Below are 20,772 nucleotides of genomic sequence, written 5' to 3' on the forward strand. Positions count from 1 at the left end.
ACGGGTCTGATTTATCATAATGAGGCCCAATCCTTTGTCTAGTCTGATGTGAATCCAGATCCCTTGCAACCCACATTCTGCTGGGATTTAAATTGGACCGAATCAGGAATTTGGGTAAATTTGACCCAACTTTGGGTTGTTTTTCAAAAAAATAACCCAATTTGTGGGGTCAATGAGGTTTTTTTTTTCTCCCCCAAAACAACCCAGGAAGTTGGGTCAATTTTCTAAACGAAATTGGGTGGTTGTTTAACCCAGCATTTTTTAGAGTATACACATAGAAGCATTTTTTTTAAGTGCCCCTCTATGACAAAAATAAACATTCCATGCTAAGGCAACGCTATAAAATACCAGAGGCAGCATGATTGAAGATCCAAATCCAGGCATGGCAGGGGGGGCAAAAAGAAGTTCTGAGGGGCTCTGTTGACTCTTACTGTGACTCTGAAGTTACCTCATTGGTGGCCCCACAATGAAGCGTGAAGTAGGGTATAAACAGTCAGACATTAAATCTAAAAAAAAAAAAAAACGTCTATTGGATTGTATCTCCGTCTAGTAGCACATTGATTTCAGATCTGTGGACTGAAGAACACACTTTATGCCCATTTGATTCTTTCCAAAGAACATCAATACGTAAGGTAATCGGTTCTGCATATGACTCCTCGTGTTTAACATTTTATGAAGCAATATTTGTGCCACATTCCATTAAATCTCCAAGGAGGAGACGCAAAGAGACAATACACTCATTCACTAGCTAATATTTTATGTATCTATTGTATAAATGGAAAAGGGGAAAATGGGATCATAAAGAAAGAAAGAGATTTGTGCAGAGCCGCTAAAGCAATTTTGAGCCACAACATAAGGTTAGAGCTGTTCTGGGCTACTGGCCTCAGGATGGGAACGCTTGACTTAATTGCAGGATTTAGTTTTCTAAACTTCAATCAGTCAGGTGACGCATAGGCCCACTGATAATAATTTGAATTGTTCCCAGGACAAGACAGGCTTTTTGGCTACTTGGCTGACTTTCCCCTAAATACTATCACACACTTGCCTGTATATGACAGACACATTTAATATTATTCACTATCTTTAACTTTTAGAAGCTGCTTATTAGTCTAAAATCAAATATTTGACAATTATATTTTAGTTCTTTATTTATATATTTATTTATATTTATTATATATATTTTGTTAAGATGTGAACATATTGTATTTAAAAATCTGCTTATTATGAAATATAATTTGTTCTTTTCAAAATTGTCATGAAGTGCACACGTTTAAGATTTAATTTGATTGCATTTATTTATTTCCATAAAAAGGTGGATGCATATTTGAATTAACTTTAAATTGATTACATTTTAATGAATAAAAACAAGTATATTCAATGAGGGCAATTTCTTATAAAGTCTATTTAACCCTTTTGTTTCATCGATGCAAAAAAAAAAAAAAATTTTGTTTTTTTAATTTAGGAGGTTTTTTTTTGTTTTTGTATAGCCCGTTTTAATGCCTTACTGCATGTTAAAGAAAAACAAAAAATAGTAAATTCCTAATGTGCATGTAAGACAAAAATAAAAAACCTGAAGGAAATAGTTTCTTTGTAATTTAAGTTTGTGATGACAATAACACAAATAAAGACAACGGGAAATGTATGTTCGAGTCCATAATGCAGTTTTTAGAACATTTCATTGTCAACCAGTACTATTTAACAGTAAAAAACAAACAAACATTCTTTATGGAGCAAAAAAAAACTCCAGATAAAAACAAGCTTCCCTACATTTTTGCAAAACATATTTTTCTTTGTTCCATCTGTATCCAAGCCAGACATGATCATGAACCCAAATGGTGATTCCGCCAAACAAGGCCTGTCACATCCGCCAAGTGTTTGATACTTTATTATTATAAAAGAAGCTTACACAACAACTCAGACACCATGAACTCTGAATGACTCAAGGTTCACAGCGAGGTCACTGGTTGAAATTAGCTAAAAGAGCTGGAAAAACTCATGTCTATATAATATTCCGTATATTCTGACCACAAGAAGGCAGTGTATCACCGTAGATTGTGTTTTGGGTGCTTATGATGTTGAGAGTTGAGGAAATGGTAGCATGAGAGAGAGAGAGGAGTGGTGGGAAAGAAGTTAACCACTGTTAAATGGTAAAATGCCAAAAAAAAAACCCAGCAAATTGTAAACTAACTAACAAAAACCTACCACTTCATGAAAAATCAAGCTCTGCTTGATCTTTGCTTCCAAAACTGACAACCTCATCTCATTATCGCAATCAATTTTGATGTCTCATTCAGGAAACTCATAACAGAGAGGTACTAAAACATTTAAATAAATTACTCAAGTTGCAATTTCTGTTTAAATGTGAGACATTTAAACAGAAATTGCAACTTGAGTAATTTAAATATAATGCCTAATGCATCATAAATACACTTATTCTAGGGTCAAACTGTTGCGATATGTTAATACGTTTTTAACAGACATGAATAATACAATATTATTTAATGCTTAAAAGATCATTATTTTCACATTCTCATAATTGACAACATTTAAAGTAAAATATAATATGAGAAATGGTATAGTAATATATCATCAATGGGGCTACATTATAGTATTGTCACTGTCACATCCTAAAAAAAAATCAATGCAGCTCACTCGTTATGTTGCACTTTTGTTCCATTTTTGGCACTGCGGTTTTTCAAATTAAAAAAAAAAATCTTTTACTGCCTCATGTTCTGTGGTAGAGTAAAAAAAGCAAAATGAGCTTGTTGAAATTAATACTCACAAAGCTGAAGTGAGGCAAAGCAGTGGCACAAACTTTTTTTTTTTTTTTCTTCAGCATTTCAGTCAAATTATAAGTCTTAGGGACATTTGATTTTTTCGGCTGTTTTTTTGTTGTTGAAAACTAAATGAAAGCAAACAACTTTACTATACTCCCAACAACAAAGAAAATACCAACATTCCAAAAGTACTTCAGTTGTCGGTGAGTCACACGCTATGAAACTATTCTACTTTAATGTGTGTTTGTATTTATTATACACATTTTGATGCTTAGTTACGTGCAGTAGGTGGCCGGTCCGGTTCATATAAAAATGTCTTGACCGTGAAAAAAAGGAACCTCCTGGCCCATTTGTTTCTTGTTCCACTTGATGCTTTTTCCTTCACCTCAACATTTTTTGGTCTCTGTCTTTTCTCAATCACCGTTTCATTGTAAATGGTTGTTGTTAATTGCTATCAGATTGTCAGGTTTGGATAGGCACCATTTTGTATCCCAAAGTGCTGCACACATCTGCAGAGAGTGAGACTCTTGAGTATCCAAGTGTTTCAAACTGTTTGGCCCACCATCAGGTTCCCCTCACAGAGCGCTGGGCCTGCAATCACGCGCATTGCTTCCTGGCCCAGATGGCTCCAAAATGTGCACATGCATGACAGGTTTCACGTGAACGCCAAAATCTGGTCAGGGGATCTCCTCTCACGGGTGGTTAGCACCTTAGCAGAGACAAAGCAGGACAGCTGAGTTGTCTGTGGTTTGAGGTGAGAATGAACCGAATGGGCTGAGTGAGTTGATCTGCTTCCCTTATTTTCTGCTTTTATGGCACCCAATAGCTCATATCTACAATCTCATGAAACGCTGATATGCACTTGTGCTTGTAGTTTCAAAAACATCCTGTCAAAAAAAATATATATAAATCTGGGGGATGTGTGTTTTCGTTGTGTGTTTGCTGAATCCTGAAATTGGCTCTGGGTTTGAATTAGTACTGTGGGGTGACAAATTGGATATTTTTTAATTTTTTTTTTAATAGAAATTAGAGTGTGTGAAAGATAGTGAGGGAATATCCTCAAAAAGAACCCCCCCAAAACTTGACACTCCCAATTATCATCTACATTTTCTTTTTTCTAGTAATGTTTCTATTTATTTGAACTTGCTCAACAGATTTTCCAGAAAATGAATGATTTACTGGAAGAACAGTACTGTCGTTTTCAATTTGCAAGGAAAATGAACTTCTCAAATAGATCTTAGAAAAACCAGCCAGAAGAGCGATTAGAAAATAATGAATGTCCTCCACATTGTATACTATACTTCTTGATTGAAATGTGGCTTTAGTAACCTCTGTCTCGTTTGGAAAAACAAACATTATACGTAATGCAGATGTATTCATTCAGAACAGTCTTCAATTCCTTTTTGATTTCTTCTCCCATGTATAGCTGAAAGTTAGTTGTGACAACCTCTCAGTTATGACCACAGAAGAATTTTTAACAGCTCTTTTCCAAACCTCCCGCAAACCTCTCTTCCAATACCTGAAACCTTCATGACTCAGGACCTTGTTGTTCCTTTGCCAAGCACTTTTCTCCCCTGTTGGCAGGTTTTGGCAGCCAGCACTTTGGGGAAAGATACTGGGAATGAGATCCAGTGAGAGAATACCTTGAATATCTTCCAGGTGAAATGTGAGACGGGATACGAAGCTTGATTGTGCAAAAACGTTTCAAGGGAAAGTTAAAACAGAGCTATTTCCACAAAATTAATATTTGAATGACTGTTATATTTATTTTTCTCTTATGCTATATTGTATACTATTTTAAGATGTCCAAAAATAGAGAAAGTATTACTTATAGATTTCAAATAGAAATAGTAGAAAAAAACATCTGTATTTGATGTTGGTAAATTTCTTCCTTGTACGAAAATCCCGCAATAGCCACCATCCATCTATGGAGTGACCTCACTTCATTGGGCATGTAAAGAATTGATAGCACTTTTTTTTGTGGATTATTTCAATTGTCATTCATTTATTAGCTTTGACTTTGATACAGCCTTTCCAATAAATCAAGGTTTTCAGCATGGTTTGCCTTCTAGTTCAGATCATTTCAATTTTCATGATTTCTTATAGGAAAAAAAATCCAGTGTATCTGGAGAAATGACTTTTATGATGTGTCTGAATTTAGAGGTTCAACTGTAAAAAAGTGTGATGTCTTAAAAAAAAAGAAAAAAGACACTCTCCCCAAATGTATCAAGTCTTAAAATCCATCCCAATCTGTATGTGGGTCAAGAAAAACCCTGACTGAAATGTGGTCTTGAAAGGTTTCCTCATCAAACCAAATAAGTTTTGAATTGGTTAACGCAAAAGTATTAAAACATATGTAGGCTACTTGTCAATACTCATATTATTCTTGCGAGATGATGAGGTGTTGACATTTTGCTCGAACAAGTGATATTGCATCATTAAAACAGACCGAGTAAGAGTAACCTAATTAGTTTCCATATTACATTTCCATATACACACAGGCCAACATACAGTCCAGCTATTAAGCGACTCGACTTTTCTAGTTCTTGGGAACAGCCTTTTTATTGTGAAACCGCATCAGATAACAGAACAATGCAAATCAGGCACTTTGATTTTATGAAAGACAAGTTCTCTGTTGGCTTTCATGCACGACTACAAGGCAAGGCGTAGGCAGGGAGGGGAGAGGAGGGGAGGGGGGTGGGTGCGGGTTCTCTTAAAACGTTTCCATTTGGTTGGACTGACATTCATTTCGCTTACATTTTAATTAAACTCCAGTGAGGTCAGACAGATCGGCATGTTATTTTGTAAAAGCTTTTTTTGTAGAAATACAATCCTGTGGCCATTTTACTAAACCGGAGTCACCTTATCCTCACTGTGTGCCCCATTGCAGCCATTTCACATTCTGAACGCCATCCAAACACAACAAGACGACACCGTACACGGCGTTAAGAAAACACTCATAATATCTCTCTTTTATTTTTAAACTTTTATTATCATTCTCCCTTTCTGTCTCCCCCCCCCTGCTGGCACATCCGATCAAATTAAACCTGAGGAAAGCGAAGCCAAATTGCTCTACTGGGGCCCTCGATTCATAGAAGAGGATCACCAGAGACGTGGCTCCACTTGTCACCACCCCTTTACCCCCTTTTTTTTTTTTATTTCATGTAATCCCAGTAAGAAACCGAAGAGTGGAAGAAAGGCAACATGTGACGCCCAAAGACGTTACAATAACAGAATGGAAACCAAGCAGCCTGATACACCAAAACCCTTTCATAATCTCGGGCATGGAGGGGAGGCTTTGGAACAAGTGACAAGACTGGCCTGTATGTGTATTTGTGTGCGTGGACGGCACACAAGTTGCACTCATGGGTAACAGATGGTGCCTTATCATTGGCTACCATCGACTGTGAGCACACATTCCTAGACAGGGGAGTAATGCCTTTTATGATGTTCACTTGGTGTCACTCTTACACACAAACTTACTATCCATGTCTGCCTGTTATTTGATTCATTATCAGGACTGAAATCATCAAAGTAAGAAGAATGAAAGTCTTTCAATGGCAAAATGGTTGATTGGGTATGCAAGTGGATGCTATCACGCTTCCATATCCGCTTACAAGGTCCATAAACGCATTTTACTCACTTTGCTGTCCTTTTTTTTAGCCTTTTTTTTTTGCTCATGGATTGTTTTTAAATTCCCACCAATGTCAATTTCATCACAAGCACAAGATTAAATCCTGTCACTCAGGATAAATACCTGAAATTGTTGGATGAGAGCCTAAATGAGACAAGGGCGGGGGATGCGCAGAGGAGCTTTGAGTGATGGATCAGAGTCCATAAATGCTGCTGTTGTGACCCCATGAGAGAAAAAGATAAAGTTGGGAGGCGGTGGGAGGATTGGATGAAGGCCAAGTGCATTATGGGTGAGGAGCTCACACTAGAATGCAGCAGGGGAGCTTTTATGCACCCTGGCTGGCCTCTGCACTGCCTCGTCAGTTTGATGATTGATACTTTGCAGGACTCATGGCTTGATAGAGAAATTCAGATTGAAATTCCAATGGAGGATGAGAATTGTTTTGGATTCTGAGATTGAGTTTTGAGATTGAGATGTGGGACTCACCTGTGACCTGAACTTCATAAATTTATATACGTCTACAGTACCATTCTCTGGTTAGAAGGAATTAATTTAACATAAACATGTACATACTACACAGATTTATAACTGGACACTCAAATATCAAAGGTTTTTCCCGCAAACTGTAGCATGAGAAGCTTTTCAAATAAATCAGTGTGCAGTTTTCGTCATTTTTCCGATCAATGAGCTCCTCCACCCATAAGTGTTTTTTCACCTCCCCATGGTTTTAGTTTGATAAATGTTGAAATAATCCAATATGTCACCAATAATAAAATGCTATATAAAAAGACAGCCTGGAGATGTTTCTCCAATGACTTGACTTGGCACATCTCAAAATAACTGTATTAACTCTAATCTGTATTAAATCATCCCTTTGGAGGCAAACCGGGTCCATAACAAATGCAGTAATACTCCCTACACTATATGTTAATACATTTTGATGTTAATATTCAGATGGAAACAGGATGGAAAATAAAATAAACATTCCTCTGTTTGCTGTCGAGCCTGCCCCAAAGAGCATAGAGTGACATTTGCAGCTCCATTGCACCAGGCAGCCAACACTATTCTTGCCTGCAGCAATCAGAGCAAAAAATTGTTCAGGTCTCAAGGATGACAATGTGTAACCGAGAGTTTACAGTGAGTTACTTTCTATGCACAATGTGTTTTCAATTTGCTAAATTCAAATTTATTGGGGTACCTGATCAATCCACCCTGAGAAAATACAATTAAATGACTATGGCTGCACAGCTCTCATGTCACCCAGGCTTAATCAATCAATACCTGTTCCTTGGAAGCATACAATTGCCTAAAATATTTCAGTTAAACAAATTTCAGGGGTAACCAGAGGGTCTATCCCTAGCCCTGTATTGATTCATTATTTGATTGGCCTGCTGAATATTAAATACTGTGTATTTTACACCATTGTATCTTTTTTTTGACAGTGTCTGGAACCCAGCCAATGTATTTGGATAAAATTTGAAGAACTATCCTTTGTACACCCCAAAAGGAAACGATGCTGTCTGTACAGTACGTGGTAAGGTGAACATTTATTCGACAAGTAGAAGTGTTTTGCGCTTTGCTTTCTCAACCCCTGAAAAACAGAATCCCCTTTGCTTATTCTTCTCCAGCTCACCTCCTCCTCCTCCTCATCATCATCATTCTCATCATTTTCCTGCCGTCTTCTTCATCTCGCTGTGCTGTGATTGATTGTTTGGCTGTGAGGCCTGCTGAGACTGCGCTTTCCCAAACCATTTCAAATCGTTATTATAATTCATAGAGTCTCCACGCTATGTTTTGTAACTGTTGCTCTGTGTTTGCCGTTCCAGGCAGAGAGACTCATGGGAAATGACACTAAGTTGAAGCTATTTTAAAAACAAAAAGACTCAGGGTTTGGGAGAGAACATTATGAGCTTAAGCCAAAGCCCCCATGCGGCTCAGCTTCTCTTCCACATCTGGAAAAATTTTAAACAAGAAAGTACTTTCAGGTAATGTAACACATCCTCTGACAGGCCAACTGCAATTTTGCTGTACATAATATTAATAGTGAATGCTGGATGATCATCTTAACAGAACAGAACAAGGTTAATTTTTCTGACACCATTTAAGGAATAATTTCATCGTTTTGGAAATGTATTTATTCACTTTCTTGCCAAAGGTCGGGAGAAAGGCAGCATGGCTGTCATATACAAAGTGTATCAATGTGGAGAAGAGCTTGGAAAGTAGTGGTAAGTAAAACTATACAGTCAAAAGGGAAAATGGACAAACATGGGCTGTATAGTTTTACTTTCAGTTGTTTTACACTTATTGGAGGAATTTAAAGCAACTCACAAAGCCAAATTCAAGGACCATATTAGTTCATTTTTTATATTTCACACCAACCAAACCAAACCAAACCAAACCAAACCAAACCAAACCACTGAAGTAACTAAACTACTCAACCAAAGCAACAACCTTAATTGAAGGGTAAATATGAAAAGTTATGTCTTCCTTTCCACAAGAGTTCTTCATTGAATCAGTTGACGCAGTTCCCAGGTGGGAACAGAGATCAGAACAGAGATGGAACAATGAAAAGTCCCTGGCCATCTTTAATTACTTTAAAATTAAATTTAAGTGGGGCATGGAACACATCCACACAGTCTACATTGACCCATTTATTCATCATTAATAAATTACATCAATAATACATTATTGTTCTCAATGAAAGAATTTAAAACCAATATATTATTATGAATATAATCTTAACTTTGATGTATAGTTACAACCCTACTCACATTATTAGGGTCGTGGGGAGCTGGAGCCCATATGGCTCACTTTGAGCGAGCCCCTTCTATACATAGCAACATTTTACATTTTATCTGTAATGGTGAAGACATTTGGAAACGTCACACTATGGGTGACACTTAAATACTAATAGCTAAATGCAGATTTGCAGTGCAAAGACTCTATAAGGTAATTCTACACTAGCAGCATTACATGTTGACACATTGACTGATGTCAGTACCAAAATGGCCTTGTTTTGATATCCAATCCTCAGTACTCTCCCACTGAGAGACCAAGTGCCCAAAAGTGGGTTCTATGACAGACTTACCTCATTGGTTACTGTAAAGAGTGATCGGCCAATAGGAAAATTAACCTCTAATGCTCTATGAGCGAGAGCACTGAAGTATATTTTTGATTAAGAGTTGGGCATAGCATGCACACTCATGCACAAACAACACACACACACATGGATCACCTGTCTGGAGTCAGGCTGGATCATGGGGAATTAAAGCGGGACACTGTGACTTGGCTCTGAAACTTGGGGTCCTGTTGTTGTTGGCGTAAGATCTGATCTTCTGCCAAAACATACTGACAGACTCAGTGGAAAGTGGAACCTTTAGATATGAGCATTTGAACAGTGCTGATGTACAACTGTGCCCATGAGCGTATCATGCACACAAATGTGCACACTCCCAGCAGGCAGGCAGTGTGTCTCCTGTCCAACAGTAGCAACTGTAACAATGATGAGGCTTAGTGGCTAAGTAGAAACTGCCCCTGTAGATTGACATATGAGACTGCTGTTCATACAGTGCAACCATTCACGGGCAGAGAAGCTTAATAATGTACTTTTAGTCAACATTAGCCTGCAGCTGTTGTAATTAACAGTGAGGCCCGTGCATGAAATGTCAGTTTGGATTTAAGTGTTAAGCAAAATTTTATCCAGCAAGCATGAACTACGCTGTGGAGGAAGAGAGTGTCGGAATTGATCAATTTGCATTTTGGGTGATTTTTAAATATACAGTTTTTCATTCTCTAAATGAATCTTCTGGTTACTATGTTTGTGCACCTACTTGCAGCCACCAATTTTCAAATTTGCAAAAAAAAAAAAGCTCTCGGAAATTCAGTCTGACTTACATGACTGCTTTAACATGTAATTAAAAAAAAGAGACGTTAAACAGAAAAGGCCCCGCAGACAGAATCCAGCCCGCATACCATTTTATGGGGCCAGCAGGAGCTGTAGGGTTATTTGAAATTGTGTTTCATTCTGCTTTACTGTTTATAAAGTCCATAAACTGCATGTGTCAGAATGAAGCTCAAGTTTAAACCTTATGGAATGACAGCATCAAGCTCCTATACATATTTTTCGGTTATCATCCAGGTTTAGAATTAACTATGTGGCTGGTGACTATCTAAAGTTACCAGCTATTCATAATTTCCGCATTTATTTTTATTTTTTTTACTTTAGCTTAGCTGTTTTTATCTCACTATATGTGTTCACAATGGCGGGTCAATACACGCAAACATTTACAATGTGAATGACGACATGTCATTTCGCTTGCAAACTTGATATAATGAAACCCGTCCTCTTCGTTGCTGATGTCATGACAGAATTGCGAGATTGTCAGAAGACAATATTTCATCATAAAATAGATGATCTATCATTCCAATAGCCAACACTCTGCATTGTGTTTCTGGAAGCAGAACTACTAATAATCTTCCAGCCTGATGAATTCCTTGAACCATAACAGCAATAAAACAAAGGGTTGTCTAAACTTTTAGATTTCCTGAAACCAAGCAGCAAATTAAAAGGCCACCGATAAATATTTTGCATTTGATTGAATGCAAATAGTCAAAAGAAGCCTGCTTATATTTCCTCATTTTCTCTTTGTAATTGCATATGTGATGTGTCATGCTAAACAGAACATTTTATTTAAAAAGGCACATAATCAGAACTTAACTTTGTCAAAATGCATTTTTAAGAAAATATGTTTTATTATTTTTCAATCATCGTACATATGAATTCTTCATGGCCACATAAATGACAAGTAAATCGTCAATCACGTGACTGGTAATAGTCAATGTCTATGACCCGGGAAGTGAAAGCTATGTAGAGGTGTATTGTCTTTTGGCACAGACCTTTACGATTTTTGATCGGGTCGGCTGTTGTTTTTTAACATCTCCGCTCTCCTGCGTATGACCTTTGCAGCTGAAATAATACAGCAGTGACGCCATTATGATGGGTTTATGAGCTAGTTCCTGCAATGTCATGGATGGGTTACAGTTGACTATCTAAGTCAAAACTGCCTGAATTCAGTTTGCCCAGACTGCACGGTAGGCTTTGCATCACTGCCGCCATAACTGAAACATATGGCACCCATGGCGTTACGGATACAAACTTAACACTTTTTTTATATTAATATCTATTTGGTATGACAGCCGTAATGTTTTGAATGGATTATATCAAATGATGTATTACTGCATTTACGTATGTTTAAAACTATGCCTTGCTCTTACATTCCCTCATGTTAACCATGTAATGGATTGACATTGGGCACTCTTAAGTCAAGTTGTGGCTGCAGTACGGTTGTTTAGCACGATGTTAAATAATTGCTCATCCAAACAATTATTTCTCTACCTGTGCTTTTTTGCACATGAATGTGCATAAATGCCGAGTTTAATGATGAAGGATTATCTGAAACATTTTAAGCCAGACTTTTTAACTTTCTATCTGATTGTGTAATGGCCAATCTTTATTATTGTTCAGGAAAAATGCCAGTACAAGATTGCTTCTCCAGTCTAAACTGCCATGTTGTTAAATTGTGGCTGTGTAATACTACTGCAATATTTGCAATTTCTCTGTCCTTGCGTAAGGAATCGATACGAGCGACTGCACTTTGGCACTACTGCATTGTACATTTGTGATGAACAGTCCAACAAACTCAAGGATGCAGCCCATCTTTCTACCCTCTGACAACAATTTGTCATCTGGTTTTAGTAATTACACAGGCGTAAATACAGTCAGGAGACAGTAGTTTGAGGGCTGAATAAGATCTATGTGTAGAATGTGTAAAGTGCCTGGCAAGCTCAAAAAGAACTTGAGGTGAGGTCAAAGCTTTCCTCTCAGGAAGTCATGGCAGCTTTTATTGGACATGGCTCAGACCGTTCACCTTTGAACTCCTGACCTCTAGTGAAGAGTAACTTTAAATGGGAAAGAAAAATAAACAAAAATGCATACATAAAAGGCTTTTTGTGGGCCCATTTGTTCAATCAATCATAATCCTCAATCAGTTTTGAAATCTTTGTGCCATTCTATCATTTGTATTTAATTTTCCAGAGAAGCTCTGGCCTTCTCCAATAAATTAATTATCAGTCTAACAAACAGATTGGAAGTTAAAACTATAGAACTTTGTTTTATTCTTTTTGGCAACAATGATTATTTTTATTTGTGACTTAAAAAGGAAAGAGTGCATCCAAAGTTTAAGCAACTTGTTTGGGGACACTGCAGTGAATTAGATCCAGAGGAATATTTTGCTTTCATGCTGTTCTCTCAAATATTGCTTTTGTTGTGAAGTGAGTCCTGTTTTTTTATTTTTTAACCGCACACTTGCACTGCTTCCCAATTGACCACCCCGCAGCATTTCCCTTAAGTATAAGACCGAGAAGTCAGTAAGTCCCCCTTGAACCATGAAGTAAAATATCCTAGGAATAAAAATAATGTTTTTATGGATGTACATCTTTGACTGAATCACCCTAGAAACAATTCATAGAAGCAATAAAACTGAGGGCAGTAAACCAGTTGAGAGAGATCACTGAAAGAGACGTTTGACTCTTGAGCTTAACAGGGAGCATAAAAACACCTTAAATCTTTCATTCCAAGCACTCTATTTTAGACTTTGTGGTTGGATTTGTTATCTTTATGTGTCTGTAGTAATAAAAGATAGAAGTAGCCTTTATGCTGCAAGGGTCAGATGATCTTCACCTCCATCACTGCAACTGAGTAAAAACTAAAAAAGTGTTTTACTTTGGTGCCCGCATTGTCAGAGAATATAAAGTGCAAAATGAGGTTATTTCATACATCAATGAAAGAGCTGTCTCTTGCATTGATTGACATTTTCACTCTGCCCTGTGGGTCCGTGTAAGTTTTCCTCCCACAACGAAATGTAAGTTTATTTCCAGTCGACCAAGCAAGGTGTTGACATAAGATCACATGGCGGGACACGGTTGCTGGCCGATGCTCCTCGGGGAAGGGTTAACTGTACCATATAAGCATCAAGAACCTTTTAAGATTAGGAAGTATCAAAATCTGTGTTAGTGTACCGGTTGCAAAGTGGAAGAAAGTTTCTAAAGCATTGTCGGCACTTGAGCCAAATGTGATTTGTTACTCAAATTTGATCCTGGATGTCTACTGTCAGCGTTGTGAGTTAAAGGTGACCAAGCAGTTTGGATTTGTTGCCACTGCAACAGTGAATTGACAAGTAAATTAAGATGACATAATCATTATCTCTGTACAGGGCCTTTAGCGATAGAGAACAATAATAATCCTAAGATTTTTCAGATTTTTGTCATTCTTTTTTAAGTGATCACCAGCTCACTCAGCATTTCTGTTTCTGTTATCAAAATGTACCCAAGCTCACAGCTTTCTTTTCCTCGCTACATCAGCATTTTGTCTTCCCTGATTGTGTTTGGCTATAAACCAGTGCTGATTGCTGACTCAGCAGCACTGCAGATTATCCATATTCGATACATGCATCTTAAAAGGGAGAGTTCAAGGGTGACACATAGTGCAAATTATTCTTGCAACCTTCGTTTAACATTTTTTTTTTATGCTGATAATGAATGACTGAATGTTTTTTCTTTAGGAGTGGTTTTTATTATTGTTCAAATTTTTGCGGGTTGCAGTTTGTAAAGGCAAAATATTCCAAAACGACAATGTTTTTTAATGTGTGAATTTAATGAGTGGACATCAGTAGGTTCTCTAAACAATTAGATTTAATCAGTTTGGTTTTACTTGCTTTACGACTTGGTTAAATAAAGAAATTCACTTGAGTACACCACCAACAGAAACAAAAGCACTCGACATTTAATAAACACAAAAAAGTGACTTTTGATGAAGACTAATACAGTTCCAGCATGATGAAACGTCCTTTTTGCATGTGCCTCACAGAAATAACAGTGCCTCTTTGTCTTCTTTATGACTCACCATCGCCACAATACATATAAATTGATCCAGCCAAAGTGACCAGTCAGAGTGGCAATTCCACTCGCATGAAAGTTAGCCGCATTTGGCGGATTTGTGGCGGTTCATGTCATGTCCCATATATATCCCATCTTGTTTTTCTTGGCAACTCCACTGAACAAACACATTGTACGCAGAATAACAATTAGAAATGTGATGTCTCTGGCTCAAGGGTTTTCTTCTCAATGGACCACCACTCATAACTTGACTCAAAAGTCCAAAGAATAAAAAGAGCTGTATGTAGCGATGTAGCTCGAGCTCAGGTCCAAGAGGGAAGCCAAATGACAAATAAAATGGTAACAAAAACAACAAACAACCCCCCTGAGAGTCTTTTGAAGCTTTCTGCTAGAAAATATTCATGGGCCTGATGAAAGGTTGCACTCGAATTCACAGGACATTGAGGATTTCACAGTTTTTAAGAGGAACGTCGTCAGTTTCTCATCATGCAGCTTTGTTCTGGCTGCTCCGTGGTGCTGCTGTTGTCTCACTTGATTTAAAGTTGCTTGCTAATGCATGAAATCGAAGTATTCAAAAAATAGTTTCTTTTTTTTATGTGGGAAGGGAATATTTGTCTGTTGAGAGCAATCGCCATGCAGAGGCTTAAAACTGAAGCAAATAACTGAAAAAGATGGCAAACAAACCAATCATGACGGAATACTTCGAACCGATTTTGGTGGAATTGAGCAGCTCTTTTACTGCCTGTCAGGAACCTCTTCATGGCAAAAAAAAAAAACCAACAGAGATAAAAAGAGTGGAAGGGAGAAAGGGATGTCTATGAGCACCAGAAATCCTTTCTGAAGTGAAGCATGAGAAAGAGAAAGAAGTGCACTGTGCGTTTAAGTATTTTAAAGTGTATGCATTCAAGAAGGACACTGTTTTTTAGTGCACAGATAGTTAGGGAGGATCTTCGTATATTTTGGATTGTGTTGCACTCTGCAACGTCTTTTACGGTGGCCAGTTTTAAAGATTGTTTTTATAAAGCAGTCCTGGGATTTGAGAGGTAATCACGACTGGCTTTTGATTGAAAGCAACTGTCAGAAACTGAGGCTGACCTAAGGTGGACATTTGCGAAAGTTTGCTTGGTTGTATTTGCAATTTGACAAGATTTAGCTGTGCTTTTATGCTAACATTTTGTTGCTCAAGGTCAAACTATCAGCCAAAATGGAAGGTGTAAAACAAGATGGGCCTGTACAGAAAGTCTTGGAAACGGTAGCCCATCATTGCCAACACAGACCTGCAGAATACGGTGAAATCTCTTGCCTAACCTGTTCCTATAACAAAATGTAAAAACTTGTCGTCAACATCTGACCCCAGATGGTTGCTCCGAGTTGTAAATGTGCCCGGTTAGTCTCCAACCTTCACCTTTTTATGGTCGTGGCCTAAGCAAACAAGTACCTCAAAGTGAGTGTAGCCCTTGAACACCAGAGTAGAAGACAAAACAAGATCACTCTAGATTTGCTCCTTGTTCCTAATAAAAGTCGAAAGGTTTTGAACTCTTCTTTGATCTCTTTGAATCCGACTTGACTTTTATTCACGTAGCAGCCGTTTAAATCTATCTTGGTTACGCGAGCCTTGATCTTGGGTTTTCTCCACCACCTAGAGAAATGGCAGCGATGCCTGTAGAGTGACAGCCAATACATCCAGCAGTTGCAAAGATGAGTCATGCCGACAAAGTGTTCGAGACATTTCAGACAGCTAATCTGGAGCCTGTTCTACCAAATAGTCCTGAACCATTTGTTTTGTACGTATATGTGAGATCCTTAAAACAACAAAGTCATCCATGATTTTTCAGTTTACAATGTTGGTCGGATCAACTGCGATGTCTTTGAACAATGTGGTCGAAACAATAGCTTTGTCTGCTTGCTTGCCTAAGATATAAAATTGGACATGCAAACTTACTGTCTACTATTTTCCAGCAGCTGTGTTTATAGTGAGGTTGCTTTTATTCCAGAGGAGGTTTATCTTTCAGATGCCATGTGACTCATATCTCTTATAATTTGCATGCATATTCAGAGAAAAGTCATCTAGCGTCATGAGCGTAGTAAGGTTTTCAAAATAGAAAAATGGCAAACCACGTCAAATTGCATCCTTGATGAATTGCCTGGTCTGCTGTGTAGAAACATCCACAGTTGATCAAATTGATGTGTGAACGATGTGCAAACTATTTTACCCTCTAATACATTAAAATTGGGAAATGTGACAGTTGATGGACATAATTGAAGAGGACAAATGATTTATAGTTCATGAAATGATTTGTGATGACGCCTCCCCCTCTGTCCGGTTGACTTGTGTTATTTTTGGCAATGAAAGTCACTCTTTCCTGCCAGATGAAGTCAAGAATCTGAAAATATTTTGCTAATTCAGTCTGCTAGGCACATACCCATACGGACGGACGCACGGACGGACGCACGGACGCGCACACACACGCACACACACACAACAACAATCTCATTCAAATCAGCTGCAGATTGCTGAACGGAAAGCTGTCACTTGTGAGGAACCTCATGAAGCAAGTGGACAGACAGCCTGTGTATATTTCCCAGGCTGAGTGGATGTTAGTGCCAAGTGGAGCTGTTGCTGACCTCCCTGGGGCCAGAAGGCAAAATTCTGTAAAAAAAAAAAGCATTACTTTTAGCTGACCGTAGCCCACACTGAAATCCTTCCTTAAAATGCTTAGGGGCTCAAATTGAGCTACACAGATTTTTAACAGAGCTGAAATCTTTCCCTAGCCCTGGTGCAACGCCACTTAATCACACAACAAAAAGGCCCCTCTAACCAAATTGATGCATATTTCTTTTCAGCTGAGAAAATAATATTCATATACTTTCATTCTCTTAAATAATAGATGCAGTTGTATTTGTGCTGTCAAAACGTAATTCCTTCCTGGAAACAAAACGGTGACAGGTGAAGTGATGCTAAATCCCAACAAGACAAACCACAGCTGGAGATGCACCACAAGGAGCCATTAAGTTTACCTCTTGAGTTAGTATTTCCAAAGTTCATTTCCATGCTTTGCTTTCCTATTTTCATCACAAGGGTCCTTTTTTGTAAACACCCATTTTTTCTGCCATCATAATACGTAGCTCTAGTAGAACGCTATATTTATCTGTTCAAGGTCTACCAAGGCTAATTTTGAACTGGGTGTAATTAATAATTCAGTTTGAATTGAAACATACATAATTACACTTATCCACAGTTTCACTATGTTACGAATTCATCCAAGTTAGTATGTCGGTTTTCCATTTTGCTCAAGTACCTGCAAACAATGAGACATTTGCGGACTACTGCACTGAAAATCTGGTTGACTGAAAGACATTACACGAAGCTTTTCATTTCTTGTATATAAACAAGAAAAGTATTCCCTTTTTTTTTTTCCAGTCTGCCTCAGCAAATACTAGTGACACATGCTTCCTCTTTGCTGAATGTGCACCAAAGATTGGTCTCTTCTCGAAGGGACACTGTGGTAAAGTTATTCAGACAATAAAATAATAAAACTAGCATAAACTAATCAAACAAAAAATCTGGTTTCATTTAGCCTTCCCCATTTCTAATACAATAACAACTGAGATTTTTTTTCAGAATTTCTTTATTTTCTCTAAACTTGACCATATCATTGTTCATTGCTCAAACTGCTGTTTTTTATTTAGTCAAAGTGGCCTATACGGTATTCCGGTTGACTAATTTGAAAGATTTTAATGGGGATAAGTCAACATTTTACACATGAAAACTTCATAGACTCTATCTTCAGATTCAAATCTGGGCTCATTAGATTTGTGTACATATTCTCGCCTCTCTACTTTCACACACCTGTAATGCATAACAGAGCATAATCTCTAAATGCTTACCATATGCCTCTGTTTGCATTCCAAATCCATCTTTCCTCTTGATAAATCGGGTCTATAGATGTAATCTGGGGGTTTATTTGCTCAATTTAACAATTTGCTGGACATTTTTTTGAATGCAAACACCAATGCACACTCACCTGATTTTGTTTTATGAGGAACTAACACAATACAACATCAGCTTTTGTATAATATTTATTTTCTTTATGCACAAAAATATTAGGCACCATTTCTATAAAACCAGCAAAAAGTAAAAATGGAGGACAGTACATATTGTTATATTCTTCCCAGACGACAATCTACAAAATTCTGTGGTGTGAGACTTCACCTTGTCCTTCTCCCTGCAGTGTTTAAATGGGTTGAGGTCATGGTGTAAGTTTCTTCCACAAGCTCCAACCACACATCTATGAAATGGGGCATTCTCTTTCTGGAAAGAAACATGTCCTCTCAAAAATCCACACAAATTGGATGCATCTTACTGCAGTGAAAGTCTACGTAATAATTGGAAACATTCATAAAAAATATAAACAAAGGCGGACTATGACAGCTCCCTTGATCTGAATTCATAAGAACAAAAATTGTCTCTGCTCATTCCACAGTCTGGCCAACATCCATTCAAGGACTTGCGATGAACCTTGCATCGAGAGCTTCATCTTAATTAGTTCATTGTTTCTTTGTGTTTCTGCGATATGCAACTCTCCTGACAGGAAGTTTTGTGTGAGTTTATTCAAACCATCACCTGGGGCAAATTTCACTTGTTGGCCCCCCTCTCTCTGCAATGACTTATTTTTTTTATTCTACTCCAAGTCTGTGCTGACAAATATACATTCAGACAGACAAATGTACTGCTATCAAGGTTTACCATCTGCTTTTTCAGCACAGAGAAGAAAAAACAGGAAAGTAGTGGAGTGGAGAGTCTGTTTAGATTGCTCGCCTGTTAGTTTCAAGTTTGAATGAAGTCTGATGTAAAGACCATCAATTGTGTCCACTTCCTAGGATGAACTCGTGTGAGGTTTCTCTGAAGATGTCAAGCAAGAAAGGTGTCAGCCTCTCAAGACGTGTGCTCAACATCTTTGGATGACAGGCAAGCAGGCAGCAGCCTCAAAGAGAGCGCATGGGTGGAGCACTTGAGATTCAAATGTTAAGGTAAAAAAGATGTTTTTTGTCTCACTAATTAAACAAGATAAAGTATTTCCTCTGCTTTTTGATGTATTTCAACTGATAAAAATGATCTTGTAAAAAAGTATTCAAGGCTGTAGGGTAGACCGAGGCAATTATTGATGGCATTTGAGATTAAATTGACTTCATTACATGGAATATTTGGGAGACAGTCAGGCACTGCTGAGTCTCTTTCCGGAAACCACAGATCACTGATGATAATGGTCACTTCACACAAGTTCATACATTGTACAGTACAAAAGAAAAAGCTTTCCTGGTGGCTATGACTTTGTTGGATGAAGTCCAACCAGTTTTTTTTTTTTGCATTGTGCCTACTGGGGGCGCTGCAACCTTTCTAACAGCATAAAGAAAGCACAATGTGGTTCCAGCAATTTCCTCATTTTTGGCTTCTTGAAACAGACTGCATTCATTAAAGTAGGTGTATTCAACTCAATCACAGTATTCTGATAGGAACTCATTACAAATACATATTTAAAAAAATATATGTATATATATTTATATATACATATATATATATATATATATATATTCAAGTTGTATTATTTATAAAAATTACACTGGCATTGATTAAAATAGTCCAAACAGCACCTGTTGGCAACGGGTACTTCAATTGCAGAAGAGATGGAGAAGGACCGTGAGAATTGAGAAATTTGACCATATTTGGTCAAGAGGTTTCCGCCTAACAGCGACGATATACGGTTTGAAACAAGAGAGTCTTAGTGACTTTGATTAGATTAAATCTAGCTCAATCATTTATTACATCTTGATCAATCACACTAATGAGCATGGGCAGTTAAATTCTTAATCCAGCCCGCACTGCAGTATTAATAGGACCTATGGCTCATAGAATCAATTAGTGATGATAACTCCAACATTACAAAAATGATAGCTTTTGATCAGTTATAGTGCAGATCATCATCTATATAAATGTAACAGATTAAGAGATGAATGTCACTTGAGAGAAACAAACCAAGTCTGATTCATATGATCACGATCTGTTTAAACTCAAAAATTCCACTTAGAAGCTCTCTCGGTCACAAGACCTTTATCACGAATCTTCTACTCTTTACTCATGTCATCACATCCACTCTCCATTTTACCTCTTGTGCTCACTGCCAGCAAAAGACCTATTAACCCCTTGCAGTGCTCGATATTGTTGTTAAATAATTGAACATCCCTCTTGCCCCAGTGAAAAGGCAACTAAATAATGAATAAGATAGGTGTCTTTAGAGGTGGAAGAGCTATGTGAATTATTCACTTGGCAAATTGCTAGTAAAAGACACTTGTTGCATAGAAAAAGATTTTACCAGCCTTAGTATGTTAATTTCTCAGATCACGGCCTGG

The 20,772-nt window shown here is 37.7% G+C and overlaps 1 protein-coding gene across 14 annotated transcripts in view; it reads left to right on the top strand.

Moving 5' to 3' along the window:
- Positions 1-20,772, top strand: part of mfsd8l1 (major facilitator superfamily domain containing 8-like 1) — a 304,788-nt gene that overhangs the window by 13,200 nt on the left and 270,816 nt on the right. For 10 of the 14 annotated variants that reach the window (XR_015067941.1, XR_015067944.1, XR_015067942.1 and 7 more), the window contains exons 12-15: positions 7,854-7,945; positions 8,040-8,396; positions 8,567-8,636; positions 19,246-19,395. The gene's annotated coding sequence lies outside the window, so the exon portion shown is untranslated. Of the gene's footprint in view, positions 1-4,361; positions 4,739-7,853; positions 7,946-8,039; positions 8,397-8,566; positions 8,637-19,245; positions 19,396-20,772 lie in introns of those variants that run through there. The other 4 variants (XR_015067939.1, XR_015067936.1, XR_015067937.1 and 1 more) reach the window with 4 other exon arrangements.

The sequence above is a fragment of the Syngnathus leptorhynchus genome, chromosome 13 (genome assembly GCF_054491065.1).
Source record: "Syngnathus leptorhynchus isolate UIUO chromosome 13, UIUO_Slep, whole genome shotgun sequence".
In the NCBI taxonomy this organism is placed as follows: domain Eukaryota; kingdom Metazoa; phylum Chordata; class Actinopteri; order Syngnathiformes; family Syngnathidae; genus Syngnathus; species Syngnathus leptorhynchus.